General features: G+C 32.9%; 1 non-coding gene across 1 annotated transcript; it reads left to right on the top strand.

The window, feature by feature from the left end:
* Positions 1–10,228: 10,228 nt before the first annotated feature.
* On the top strand, positions 10,229–10,332 carry LOC112921488 (U6 spliceosomal RNA). The gene has a single exon (XR_003235249.1). It is a non-coding gene; the product is annotated as a U6 spliceosomal RNA (small nuclear RNA).
* The last annotated feature ends 5,556 nt before the right edge of the window (positions 10,333–15,888 follow it).

The following is a 15,888-nucleotide window of genomic DNA, read 5'->3' as shown; positions in this document are numbered from 1 at the left end:
CATAGTTTTCAAAAATTTAAAACATTCTCTTAGAGACATAGAATAAAATGTCAGAATTAGTCAACTCATTATTGAAAGAACCAGTAAAACAGTAAATCAAGCCCAAATGAGAATTAGCAAAATAAGGATTAAAGAGTCTTCCCAAAAAGGCTTTAAATTACATATGAAGTGCAGTCCCTTTTCATTAATGGTGGAATTGTTATTGACTTATTACCAAACATAACACTCCAGGTATGCTCTTGATTGTTGCAAAATCAATTTGACCAAGTATATTCTTGTATAGACTGAGATTGCTAGGCTAGATAATGGTTAATATCCTACAAGGCAATAGAACAATAGCTTTTGGATATTATCCTTGATGCTGAACAGAAATGTGCAAATTAACACGTAAACTCACAGAACTTTGCTTTATAGAAAACAACAAAGATAAACACAAGTGTATTTCCCTTGATCAAGGCCAACAAATTATGCCTGCTGCCCAATCTCCTGTTTTCATAAAGTTTTAATGGAGCACAGCCACATCCATTAATTTATGCCCTGTTTTTTTCTGGGTTGAGTAGTTGTGATATATAGACCGTATGGTCTGCAAAACTTAAAATACTCTAAGAAAAAATTTGCCTATCCTTGCCTTAGATACTTAAATGATATTTAAATAACTTTTACTAACAGTCTCTCTCATTTTGATAATAAATTTCTAAACAGTATTGGTGACAAAAAGGTTCTTTTTATGTGTAGTTCTGCTTGCTAACATAGGTTTAACAAGAGTTGCTAATTGACTATATAAGTCTCTTTATTCATATAGTGTCAAAATAACTATGGAGATCTGGTAATTCTTTCAAGAAATTTTCATTTAAAAGTCACTAAAGGTCTCTACAATTTCTTCTGTCCTGAGGCTCGAAAAACCAAGTGTAAGAGCCTTTCTTTACCAGATTTCTCCAGCAGTTATCTGGAGACCACCAGATTTTTTTAAATCTTCCTAGCTTTCCAGGGAGTCACCTTCCTTACCACCTGGGAAGCTGGGACCCTGGAAACTGAGTGAAAAGCCTGTTTCCTTGAAGAGATTTAAAGGTGTTGATCCTACATATAAAGTGCAGTCCCTTTTCATTAATGGTGGAATTGTTATTGACTTATTACCAAACATAACACTCCAGGTATGCTCTTGATTGTTGCAAAATCAATTTGACCAAGTATATTCTTGTATAGACAAAGGTTAAGACTTGTACTTAAGTTGAATAACAATATTATGAAAAGTAAGGAGACAGAATAAAAGGAATTTTTACCAAAATCACTTTTCTTTTGAACAAAAGTACTCTTTTTCTTGAAAAACAAAAAGATATCCCATTATTTTGTATACACAGTTGTATTTCTTTGCAATTATATCCAGTGTACATTCAGTCACTCATATAAATTATAACTGAACCAGATTAACTATTATTTCATAGAGAACATTGGGAGTTGAAATACTGAATATTGGCAATTAAAAATTCTTGTTATACAAGCATTTTAGCAAAGTAGCAAAGCTCATGTTCCTACCTAATGACCACTTTACACACTCACATCACTTTTTCACCAGATTTAAGCCCTCTAACATATAAAACTAAGAAACATAGCTTTCTATGTTCTCAAACTGTACTTTGTGACCAGTGTTTCAGTAGTCTATCTCAGGTAATATTAGATATGCAGAGATTACTTAATAATGAACTCGATATTATTCAAGGCTTTAAAATTAAGGATCTTGAATTATTTTGAAGTTAACATACTACTGAGCAAAATTATTAAAAGTATTTTTAGAAATATGGCTTCATTTAGCAGAAGCTATAATTATGCAATTTTTTCAATCCTAAACATGATGTAAGAGTTACATTAGTTCATCTGCTAGTAATCAGTGTAAGAAGTTTAGGAATTTCAGAATACCTAGTTCTTTTATGAAAAGCAAAACCCAAAACATTAGATACTTGTATTCTATCTTAAATGGATAAGGTCAGAAAAAGCCTATTTGGTTGGTTTGTTTCTAAAAATTTCAGACCATCTCGTTGGTCTAAGGATTCATCTTGGTTGACTGGATTTGCCTTTTTATATAAAAATGTTGCTAATGTAGCAGGTTCTGTAAGAGTAATTTTTTAAAGGCTATTACTTTTATATTATTAGAAGTTCAATTTAAAAGAGTTCTTGGTAACTATTGAGGAGGATTATTTATTTATTTATTTATTTATTTATTTATTTATTTATTAACGTGTTAATCTCTCCAAACCAATCAGAATAGAGCTGAGCTGTTTAAGAGACTTTTAAATCTTATTTGTTCATATCTTTCAAAGATAGGAAAATATTTTACACTTGGTAAATCCTTTTCTAGTTCTTCAGTCTCTGCAGTGGGTCAAGACAAAAGAAGTAGGAAAAATTCATAATTCGGATCTCAAAGAGTAATCTTTCTAAGAGTCCAGACATATTTTCTCCATTTCTATGAAGTCATATAGAAAATTTGAAAGACCAGAAAGAAAAAAAACAAAAATATAGGAAACCATTTTTAAAAATATTTTATTTATTTATTCATGACAGAGAGAGAGAGAGAGAAAGTGAGAGAGAGAGGGGCAGAGACACAGGCCAAAGGAGAAGCAGGCTCCTTAAGGGGACCCTCTAGTGGGGTTTGATGCCAGAATCCAGAATCATGCCCTGACAAAGGCAGACACTCAATCACCAAGCCACACAGGTGTCCTGCTATGTTAACTTTATTAATGAGGAAATAGTGAAATGGTAAATCTGGTTCAAAGACAATGAGAAAAAGTAATTATAGACATTAAAATATTGAGGTAAAATTGATAAATATAGATCTGGGTAATGTTTTACAAGTTAATCATATATCAAACTTTGAAGTTGTCGTTCTTATATGACAAAAATCTAAATTAACATGTAATTCCACAGTGTCAGGGCTCCAGGTGTACAATAAATAGCTAAGCCAATCAATGAGGTAAATTGTCTTCTAGACTTGAGTAATTCTCAGGCCAGTTTGTTAAACATCATTCTGGAAGTCATATTCTCCTCCTACTGCCTTATTTCCAAATTTTGATTAGTTTTCCTGGTATCTAATAGATACATGACACTGTACTGGTGCTGGGATAAAATAGTGAACAAAATAGACATAAGTCTTGACTTTATGAAATTTGTAATTATTGAGGAAATCTAACAAGCAAGCAAATAACTTCTGTAAGTGATTGTAAATAGTACAGATGTCCAATTTTCCCAGCACCATTAATTGAAGAGACTGTCTTTCTTCCAGTAGAGAGTCTTTCCTGCTTTGTCGACTGTTAGTTGACCATAAAGTTGAGGGTCCACTTCTGGGTTCTCTATTCTGTTCCATTGATCTATGTGTCTGTTTTTGTGCCAGTACCACACTGTCTTGGTGACCACACCTTTGTAGTACAACCTGAAATCTGGCATTGTGATGCCCCCAGATATGGTTTTCTTTTTCAAAATTCCCCTGGCTATTTGGGGTCTTTTCTGATTCCACACAAATCTTAAAATAATTTGTTCTAACTCTCTGAAGAAAGCCCATGGTATTTTGATAGGGATTGCATTAAACGTGTAAATTGCCCTGGGTAACATTGACATTTTCACAATATTAATTCTGCCAATCCATGAGCATGGAATATTTTTTCATCTCTTTGTGTCTTCCTCAATTTCTTTCAGAAGTGTTCTATAGTTTTTAGGGTATAGATCCTTTACCTCTTTGGTTAGGTTTATTACTAGGTATTTTATGCTTTTGGGTGCAATTCTAACTGGGATTGACTCCTTAATTTCTCTCTCTTCAGTCTCATTGTTAGTGTATAGAAATGCCACTGATTTCTGGGCATAGGTTTTGTATCTTGCCATGCTACCAAATTTCTGTATGAGTTCTAGCAATCTTGGGGTGGAGGCTTTTGGGTTTTCTATGTAGAGTATCATGTCATCGGTGAAGAGGGAGAGTTTGACTTCTTCTTTGCCAATTTGAATGCCTTTAATGTCTTTTTGTTGTCTGATTGCTGAGGCGAGGACTTCCAGTACTATGTTGAATAGCAGTGGTGAGAGTGGACATCCCTGTCTTGTTCCTGATCTTAGGGGAAAGGCTTCCAATGCTTCCCCATTGAGAATGATATTTGCTGTGGGCTTTTCATAGATGGCTTTTAAGATGTTGAGGAATATTCCCTCTATCCCTACACTCTGAAGAGTTTTGATCAGGAATGGATGCTCTCTTTTGTCAAATGCTTTCTCTGCATCTAATGAGAGGATCATATGGTTCTTGGTTTTTCTCTTGCTCATATGATGAATCACATTGATTGTTTTACGAGTGTTGAACCAGCCTGGTGTCCCGGGGATAAATCCTACTTGGTCATGGTGAATAATTTTCTTAATGTACTGTTGGATCCGATTGGCTAGTATCTTGTTGAGATTTTTGCATCCATGTTCATCAGGGATATTGGTCTGTAATTCTCCTTTTTGGTGAGGTCTTTTTCTGGTTTTGGAATTAAGGTGATGCTGGCCTCATAGAACGAATTTGGAAGTACTCCATCTCTTTCTATCTTTCCAAACAGCTTTAGTAGAATAGGTGTGATTTCTTCTTTAAACGTTTGATAGAATTCCCCTGGGAAGCCATCTGGCCCTGGACTCTTGTGTCTTGGGAGGTTTATTGATGACTGCTTCAATTTCCTCTCTGGTTATTGGCCTGTTCAGGTTTTCTATTTCTTCCTGTTCCAGTTTTGGTAGTTTGTGGCTTTCCAGGAATGCGTGCATTTCTTCTAGATTGCCTAATTTATTGGCGTATAGCTGTTCATAATATGTTTTTAAAATCGTTTGTATTTCCTTGGTGTTGGTAGTGATCTTTCCTTTCTCATTCATGATTTTATTAATTTGAGTCTTCTCTCTCTTCTTTATTTAATTTTTTTATTTTTATTTTTTTCTCTCTCTTCTTTTTAATAAGGTGTACTTTTAAATGGCACAAATAAAACTGGCTTGATTAAAAAAAACTCAATATATAGGGTATGGAGGGTTCATATTTATCAGAAGCTTACATAGAAAAGATATAAGAAATTGAGTAGATCATAAACTCAATACTATTTAGTTGTGTGGTAAAGCTGCCAAACCAACTAAGGTAATCAGGTCATATTTAAACACACACACACACACACACACACACACACACACACACACAAGAATAACATAAAAACACATTTTTTTATGAAGAAAGGAAATCATTAAATTATGGGACTTGAGCTCATGGACAAATGGCAAAAGAGTGGAAATAGAAAATGGGAAGGAGACATTAGTAGAAACCAAATCCTGTTGGGAACACCAGGAAAAATTCTAAGTATATAGAAAGAAAGAAGACCTAGTAGAGATGTAATAGTTATCATTAGGAGAAGCTACTGCTATGTAGGAGTATAATTAGATTGATTTTTGTTTAGCTTCAAAATGTGGAATTAAGCCTGGTGAATGGAGGTGAGAGGGAAGCTAATTGTAAGAATTAGTTCCATTAAAAAATAAAAATTCTATCGTATGTTGTAGCAGTTGCTAGTTGCTCATTACCAGAAGTTTTCAAATTGAAGTTGAACATTAGTGTTTCTTTTCTTGGAGAGGAATTTAAGAATAATGCCTATTCCTGAATTGGTCAAGCCATGTATTTAGGTTTATAAATTGCTTTAACTTAATTTCTCTTTTTTCTATTTCTGAACCTGTTGTCCCGTCCCACTCCTCGTGTCCTCCTCCCTTTGCCTGTCACTTGTTAACAAACTGACTGCTGTGTGGTGTTGCTACCAATGCAGCATTGTTCATATATTTTTTTTTCTTTACTTCAATCTAGAAAATAAAGAACAATGTCATTTTCCAATGGTTATCTAATATTAGAATGAGGAAGGATCTTAAAGTTCGTTTTTTAATAGACTATTTTTTAGAACAGTTTTAGTTCAAAGCAAAATTGAATGGAAGGTACAGAGATTTTCCATAAGCCGTCTGCCTCCCACATATGCATAGTCTCCCCCATTATTAACATTCCCTATCTGAGTGATACATTTGTTATAATTGATGCGTTGACACATCTTTATCACACAGTCTGTAATTTATATTAGGGTTCCTGTTGTACATACCATGAGTTTGGACAAATGTATTAATACCTATTCACATTATAATATCACACAGAGTAGTGTCAATGCCCTAAATAATCCTCTACTTGACTAATTGATCCCATCCTATTTCTTAATCTCTGGAAACTACTCATCTTTTATAGTCTACATAGTTTTGTCTTTTTTCAGAATATCATATAATTAGAATAATACAGTATGTAGTATTTTATAATTGGCTTCTTTCAATTAATAATATGTGTTTTAAGCTTTCTCCATGTCTTTCAATGAATTGATAGCTCATTTTTTAGGGCCAAATACTACTCCATTGTTCAAGTTATGAAAGTTTAGAATAAATAAACTTACGTACACATACAAAAGGGCATTTTAGTCGCTTCTGTGCTTTGGGAATTATGAATAAGGCTACTATAAACATCTGTGTGCAGTTTTTTGTGGGGACCTATGTTGATGACTCTTTTGGTAAATACTAAGAAACAGAATGTTGGATTTTAGGATAAAAATAAATTTACAAGAAACAACCAAATTGTCTTCACCATTTTTTTCATTCCTACCGGCAATATAAGAGAATTCCTGCTACTCCACACATAATCACCAGCATTTGGGTTGTTGGTGTTCTGGATTTTGGTCATTGTAATGAGCATGGTGGTAACTTTGTTTTAATTTGTATTACCAGGGTGACAGAGTGTTATTTTTTGCACTTATTTGCTATCTATATATTTTCTTTGGTGAGGTGTCTGTAAAGGTCCTTGGGTAATTTTCTAAATGTGTAATTTCCTTTTTTTTTTTTTCAAAGAACTTAAGGGCAGCCCAGGTGGCTCAGAAGCCAAGGGCCAATCCTGGAGACTGGGGATCTGATCCCACATCAGGCTCCCTGCATAGAGCCTGCTTCTCCCTCTGCCTGTGTCTCTGCCTCTCTCTCTCTCTCTCTCTCTCTCTCTCCGTGTGTGTGTGTGTGTGTGTGTCTCATGAATAAATAAATAAGAATTTTTAAAAAGTAACTGAAAAAGAACTTAAGGCATATAATGTTTTTATAAACATAGTGAAATGAGTACTATATTAACATATTCTTTTCCTCACATAGTTACTTTTTTGGTGGTAAGAGCATCTGAAATCTACTTCTAGCAAATTTCCAATATACAATACAGTATTATTAACTATAGTTATCCTGGTGTACTAGATCTCTAGAACTTATTTATTGTACATGAGCAACTTTGTACCTTTTGGCCAATGTGTCTCTGTTACTTCACCTCCTTATCCTGCTAACCAGTGTTTTACTTTATGTTTCTATGATTTTGAGTTTGTTAGATTCTGGATATAGTTTAATTCATGTAGTATTTTTCTTTTTAAAAATTTTTTATTATTTATTTATTTTTTTTTCTTTTTTATTGGAGCTCAATTTGCCAACATATAGCATTTACCCAGTGCTTCATGTGGTATTTTTCTTAATGTATATGCCTTATTTCACTTAGAAAAATATTCTCCAGGTTCATCCATGTTATTGTCAATGACAAGATAATTTTCATTTTTAAGGCTGAATAATATCTCAGTGCTTGTATATGTGTGTGTATAATTATGGTTTCTTTATCTATTATTCATCCATCAGTAGACACTTAAATTTTTTTATGTCCTGGCTATTGTGAATAATGCTACAGTGAACATGATTGGGTTGTTTTCTCTTGGATAAGTTTTAAGAGTTCTTTGTATATTTTGGATTACAGTGCTTTATCAGATATCTTTTTCAAATATTCTAGTCTGTGACTTTTCATTTTCTATTGTTTTTTACAGAAGATTTTTTAATTTTAATGAAGTCCAGTGTATCAGTTATTTTTCTGGCTCATACCTTTTGTGTTTTGTCTAAAAAGGCATACCATACCTGAAGTCATCTAGATTTTCTCCTGTGTTATCCTCCAACAGCTTTATACTTACACATGTTATATTTAGGTCTGTGATCCACTCTGAGTTAGTTTTTGTGAAGAGTACAACATCTGTGTCTAGATTCACTTAAATCCCACTTAGTCATTGTATAGAATTCTTTACACATTGTTGGATTTAATTTGATAATATTTTGTTGAGAAACTTGTTTCTTGGTATATGAGAGATACTGATCTGTAGTTTTCTTGTAATATCTTTGTCTAGTTTTGGTGTCTCAGTAATTCCAGCCTCAAGAAATGAGTTAGGCAATATTCCTTTTCCTTCTATATTTCTGGAAGAAATTGTAGAGAATTGGTATAATTTCTTACTTAAATGTCTGGTCAGATTCACCAGTGAACTCATCTGGGCCTGGTACTTTCTACTTTAGACAATTACTTACTATTTATTCAGTTCATTTAATAGTTTAGAAAGAGCTTGTAAAAGAGTTTTGTTCAGGGCTATTCAGATTGTCTGTTTCTTCTTGTGTGAATTTTGGCTAATTGTATCTTTCAAGAAATTGGTCTATTTCATCTAAGTTATTAAATTTATGGGTATAGAGTTGTTCATAGTATTTCTTTATTAGACTTTTAATGTCTATGGGATCTGTAGTGAGGTCTCTTATTTCATTACTGTTATTAGTAATTTGTATACTATCTGTTTTTTTTCTGAGTTACCCTGGCTAGAGGCTTACAGATTTTACTGATCTTTTCAAATAATTAGCTTTTGGTTTTATTTATTTGTCTCTATTGATTTCCTATGTTCAATTTCATTGATTTGTGTTCTAAGTTCACCTAATCTTTGTTCTTTCCGAAAACATTTATTGAGTTTTGGCATATGCTTGATACTCTTTCAAGCTCCTGGAAATGAGTAATGAAACAACAGATGAAATCCTACACCAAAATGGCATGTAAAATGTTCCTGTGACAAAAAAATGAACAGGACAGAATGTAGATCTTATAGATGATATAAAGAATAGTAGTTTTTACTCTAAGAGTGCTGATTTTTTAAAATAGATTTTAATTTTTTTGATAGAGTTGAATAGGAAAAAGTAAATCTGTAGAGGTCATTTATGAAGTCATTCAGTAGTACAGATGAGACTTGAATTAGGCCACTTGATATATATTTGTGGTGGTACAATTGGAGAAATGAACTGACTTAGGAGAAGATTTATTGGTACAATTAAGAGGTTTTTGTGGGGGATTGAATTAGATATATGAGAAAACCACGTATATTTTATCAATTATGATACAGACGTTATTTTTTGGCTTGTGGAAAATATGTATAGTATTAGGAAACAGGAATTGTTTACTCATACTAAATAGTATTTAAAATAATACAAGTGCTCCAAGTAAGCTGTCTTTTTTGATATCAGCTTCCCCCACTTCCATACACTTTTTTTTTTTAAGCCAAATATAACCTGTCATTCACTGGCTCAAAAATGAGTTGGGATGTCTCATTTTAGAAATTATTGTGAAGAATTCTTGCGAAGTAAAGGCTTGGTATCTCTGTGTCCATTAGGAAATATTTGTAGAACAAAGTGTATCAAATATACATTTTATTTATGAGGACACCAAAGCATTAATAAATTTTATATTCTAAAATTTATCACTATTATCAGTTGAATAATAACTTTTACTTTCTTATGTTTTACTATTTCAGAATATTGGGCAACATCTTAATTTCAAGATGCTTAACATTAATACAGTAATATAACTTAAATTTTTAGTAATATAACTTGAGTTTTTATATGTGCTCTGTTCAGTAAACATCCTGTACAATTCCTACTAACCATATTTTTGAAAACCTAATGAGTATACTTTTAAACGTACTCATAAAATAGATGATGTTGTCTACTCATAAACTATCTAATAACTAATATGTGTATTAGTGACTTGTATTAGTCTTTCTGCTAACATCTCTTAGCTTACTGTATATCAAGTGTATATGTCTTATATTCTATATACCAGTCTTCAGTCTTTAAAATAATATATCAAACTGAAAGTTACCATAAAGATTTTACTTAGGGAATAAACGGCTAGTCTGATATTTAAAGCTCTACTCATTTGGTGGTCAAGTTTTTCTTCTACTAACATGATCAAAATAAAAATTACTTAGGAGCATTAAATATATGTCAAAAATTTTCTACAAGTGTTTAATATTTCTGCAACAGTATATTGAAAAAACAAGATTTGTATTACAAAGAGAATCTTATGCTCACTTTGGCAGTACAAATACTAAAATTGGAATGATACAGAGATTAGCATGGCTCCTATGCAAGGATGACATACAAATTTGTGAAGTGTTCCATGTTAAAAAGAATTTTAAAAAAGAAATATTTTCTGCATCTCAATGTTTCAAAATCATTATGCCATGAGAAAAATCAATTCAGATAATAACTGATTTATGATCAACTCCTAAGGGATATTTATTTTTTTCTGTGTATCCATTGAATAATACTCAAAGAGCCCTGTTTTAGAGACCAATTCAACATTTATCTCTACTTTTTTTTTTTCTTTCTTTGTTTTCCTATGCTATTGATTTGGGATAGTGAATATTGTTACAACTGAGGTCTGATGTCCTGGGCTGAGCTTTTTCTAAGAACATCATTTGTGGCACAGATTCTGTAAGATGTGGATTTTGAGTGGTACGTTTTGACTGCTAAGTGCTTAAGCTATTTTTACTCACTTGGCCAGCCCTACTTGCAAGCAGTATAATACATTTTCTTAGGTGACTGGCAAGATTTAAGAATGCAGTTAGAAACATTTATTATAGATGTTGGCCTAAAGGGTGGCCTCTAAGACATTTTTTGACCTACTTTTAAGCAAGAAATCACACAAAAATCTGTTGATCATTGGGATAATGGAATTTAAAGTCTAGGGGTGCCTAATTACACTACAATGTTAATTATGAATATTTGCTATCAAATGCGTTTTCACATAATCATTACTTCTGAGGATCAGAAGCATCAGATAAGAAAATACTGTGTTTTAATGCTTTTCTAGTGACCATTTACTACCCTTTGTCATAATGGCATAAGGTATCAGATTTGACTTACTCAACATGTTAATTCAATATGAATTTCCTCTGTGGATTATATTTCTTTCATGGTCAGAACAAAGTTATGCTTCTCAAACAACTGGGTTTCTTTTTAATTCTTTCATTTCACCTCATGTGTCAAAATTATAATGAAGATACATAGTATTGTAACTCTTGTGTTATCCCCCTGGGTCATATCAGGTTATGATTGTCTGCATGATTAGGTTACTGATGTTGCCAGGCACATCCTGCTTGTTCTGCTAATTTCTTTAGACACATTCTCTCAAAGAGAAAGAACAGATCAGATCTTCTGCATCTTAACATCCTTAAGATTTTTTTTAATATTTTGCAATATATTTGTTTTAAAAGAGGATTTATCCACTTTTGAATCTTTTAAGTATTATAAATTAACATACAATTACAAAACTTTATAGAATAGAGAAGATATACAGTGCTTTTTATCATGATTGTAAAGTGATTGTATAACAGATAGGAAATAGTATGTGTCATATTGTCAAACAACAAAAAATATTAAATAGGTAAAAACCAAGATTCAGGTTATGAACACCATCATGAATACACATAAAAGGAATATGTGCTGTCTAATGTTCCTAAATAATAATAAATGTATGTCACAATTCAGGGAAATTATCATATAAGATAGGCAATCATTAATTGAATCACAGGGCATAAATGAATGAATGATTTACAGATTCCAACTGAATAACAATATAGATACCATTTCCAACATATTGTTTGGTCTTTGTAAAAATTGCAATAAACTGTCTTTAACCCAGTTCCCTTGGCATAGACTCTGAAATGGAGATTTGTTAACAGTAAGTTTATTGTGTGTGTGTGGGGTCTCTCAATATCAAAATCTGTACTGCAGGGTGAATGTGGAGACCCCCAAAATCATACACTGAAATACTATCCCTGACGGTGATAATATTAGGAAGTGGGATTTTTGGAGGTGATTAGTTTATGAGGGTGGAACATGCATGCTTGGGATATTAGTATGCTTATAAAAGAAATTCCAGAGAGTTCCCTCACTCCTTCTGCCAAGTGAGATTATGGAAAGAAGAGGGTCCTTATCTGACACCACATCTGCCAGTGCCTTGATCTTGGACTTCCCAGCCTTCAGAACTGTAGGAAATAAGCCTGTTGTTCATAAGTACCGCAATCTATGGTATTTTGTTATAATAGCCCAAATGGAATAAAACATCCTGTGAGGGAGGGAATGAAGGAAACAGGATCCAGTACACATACTGCAATGCCATGGGGAGTGGTGCAGGTGGGAGGCCCTGGAAGTTGGGAATTGAGACAGAAGGGCTGGGGCTTAGTGTCCATATATAGATCGGGAACTGGGAAAGGCTTTCAAGCCAGTATGAAGCAGCTCCCTTGGGCTGGTGGGAGTTCTAGGGGAGAGATTCAGCTGCAAACTGGCAGCAAGTGACACTTGTAGCAACTGAGGAAACGAGGGCTTTAATCTGAAGTTATGGAAAATAAGCAGCACACCCTAGCATTTACTACTGATCAATAACCCAATATAACCTGGTGATGTTCAGGACTTTAATATACTCTTCTAGTTGTCATGAAAAGGTAATGACCATTTATCAAGCCAACTAATATTTAAAGATGCTTATTTAATAAGTATGGTTTAAACAATACAGTAATACGGTGAAATGAAACCATTTAATATAAAAGTAAATTATACATGGATAAAATAGAAGACTCAAGTTATAAATGCAGCAAGAACTTCCTCAAAAATCAGTAAAACTAAAAAGAAAATGTAAAATATGCCAAAATACTAACAGTAATAGTTGTTTTAGATGTTTTTCAGAACATTTTTTTACACTTTTCTTTCAATTTTTTTTTTATCAGTGAGCATAAAATAAACAAGTGATTTTAAAAATAATGACTGGAGGAGTAGCTTAGTATGTGTAAGTTCAAAAGAGAGATGTAGAAATCATGACATTATTCAAAGCTAGGTTTCAGTGTCCTTAGGACAGACACCTTGCACTAGATAATTTTGCAAGCTTTGGATTTCTTGGTTTTGATTTACTTTGTTTCCGGGCATTCCATTGTCATTTTTAGCTTGGTTATTTGCCCTGAAGGTTGCATATCATTTCTGCTAAATCAAGACCACACTGTCCTGAAAAACAGTGTATTATTCTCTATATAATGTTCGTAGATAACAATAATTTTTCAACTTTATGTTACATTTTACTGCATCCTTAAGAAGTTTATCCAGATCTCTTTGAGTTGTTTTGTTATTTTGTTCTTTCATATCACACATCTTATAGTCTTATGTAAGAGTCCACCCTACTCCTACTCTTGAGTTTTTCTTGCCCAAGTATGGTGATCTCTAATAACTTTTCTAGAAAAAAGTGAGCCATTTAAAGCCTTGGGATATGTGAGGCATTTTTGGAAGAAGAGTGTTGGGAGAGAAAGAAAGAGAGAAAGGAACATAAGTTGAAAGAGAGAAAGAGAAGGAGGCAAAATAGATGGTGAGAGAAAATAGAAAAATGATTTCCAGTTAGTATGTCTGTCTTCATTCCATTAGCAAGAGAAACAGCATTGTAAAGCCCTTATCTTTGTTGCAGGGCTAATCACATTTCCTAGATGCCTAGGTAAAGGCTGTGCTGTTTTAATTTTAGTGCAAAGGTATCTGTGCACTAAACCTATGTTTTAATAAGGTAAATGATATATTTTAGATATCTCCTATCTAAATATAGTGCTTTTGTATTAGCTGAATTTTCGTGTGATAAATTCTCCAGGCTGTCACCAAAATAATATGTGGATGTGTATATATGAAGTAATTGTTCCTATAATGTGCTATGCCTGGCCTCAAAGTAGATACTGAAATGTTTATCAGCCCTGGCTTGTTTCTTGTTATTAGAACACAGTAGTTCTGAAAACTCACCAGAATGTTATTTTTTTAAGCTGCTCCTTATCAGCTGCTTTCCACCAGAATCAGGCAGTAAGTAACATATTTTATGGAACAATTTAGTATTTCTAAATATCTATTATATGGTATTTATTTTTACTGCCATAACTGGATAATATGGGTAACTGGTTCCTCTGTAAGAGATAAGTGGAATTTGTATGTAATATGCTAACAGAAAAAATTATAAAATATAGGAAAAAGATTCATGCAGAAAAAATTAATATAACCTTAAAATGTCAAATCCTCATAGCATTACAAAAGTCAAAATATAAAAAATTATCCTTTGAGTAAAAGTAGGATTGTTAATAGTGTATAAATAGTTTACTTTTTATTCTACAAGTGAATATGCCTTGTCACAGAGAGGCAAAGGAAGGATATTGTTAATGTCCTCTGTATATAAAGTTAGATTTTAGTAAAAATTTTAGAAGTAAGCTAGTAAACCTCAAAGGCAATATATCTATGAATCACAGCAAACATGTAACAATAGTTGATGTCTATAATTACCTTGAGAGAAGTGATTTAATATCTAAGACTAGAGCATATTTCTTGACTGTACCTTTTCCCCCCCTTTAATTCCGGTATAATCAACCTAGGGTGTCATGTGAGTTTCAGGCACACAATACAGCAATTTGAGAATTCTACAAATTACTCAAGGCCCATCATGATAAGTGTGTTCTTAATCTCCTTCACCTGTTTCATCCCTTCTCCCATCTACCTCCTGTGCTTTTATATATACAAGGCATCTAGACACATGGGTATGTGGAAATCATACTATATAGGAAGAAACTCTGCATTAGGTTATGGTGATGATATCACTAATCATTATCTAAGAAAGTGGTTACATTTAATATTTGTTTTATAGATGGATATAAATAAATAACAGCCTGATCATTTTGGTCACTCTTGCCATGCTGGATTCCCGGAACTGTGAGTGCATGGACTGGAAATTTCACTTCAATGTGAATAACTTGAATCCAATCAAAAGATTAATTAATCTGTGCAGTTTGTTCAGTAGTGGGCTTCAGTTTAGCAGCTTTTTAAATGCAAGTTCAATTTAGTTGTTTCCACCCTCTTTTTTCTCTCTTGCATTTATTTTATTCTTTTAAACTAAGTGCTACTCATCTAAGATATAGATGAAAAATGGAGATTCAAAGAACAGTGCTGAAGAAAATGCAAATGCATACTTTGAAGGCATAAAAATGTATAGGTTATCACATAAAATAGTATGGAAAGACCAAGGGAAATTATATAAAGCAGTAAATGGAGGTGTATTAGAGTGAGTTTGCAAAAGGGCAAAGGAAAAGTTCATTGCCAAAAAAGACCAAACATGAGCCTAGGATCAATATTTTAAAATGACAGCATCAAACTACTGTCACATTTTTTAAAGGTTAGTTAAGGCAGGGGTTTTAAGATCCTTAAGGAACTTAGCAAATGCTCATTAAATACAAGCTGCTACTATTATCTGCCATATAACTTTTTAAAAACAACTATTTAATTATTATTTATTTTAGAGAGAGCAAGGGACGGGGAGAAAGAAGGGCTCCATGCCCTTCATGGAGTCTGATGTGGAGCTTGATCCCATGACTCTGAGATCATGACCTGAGCCAAAATCAAGAGTTAGAAGCTTAACCAAATGCACCACTCGGGCGCTTCTATATGTGTCTAGTATTATCTTACATGAAGTGACTTTATCACAAATAGGCAGGGTTGCTGCCCTTTAATATTCTTAGATAATAAACTTAATATATGTATTTTAAAAATAAATGTTAAATAAAACCTATTCTGATGTTTTTCAAATGAGGAAAAAAAAAACCTTCACTTCTCTGGACTGCCTTAGAAAAATTCAAATAGTTACATCTGTTAGAAAATTACTGCTAGAGAGTAATA

This window comes from Vulpes vulpes, chromosome 6 (genome assembly GCF_048418805.1).
Source record: "Vulpes vulpes isolate BD-2025 chromosome 6, VulVul3, whole genome shotgun sequence".
Lineage (NCBI taxonomy): Eukaryota > Metazoa > Chordata > Mammalia > Carnivora > Canidae > Vulpes > Vulpes vulpes.
This window is presented reverse-complemented; position numbering and strand designations above follow the sequence as displayed.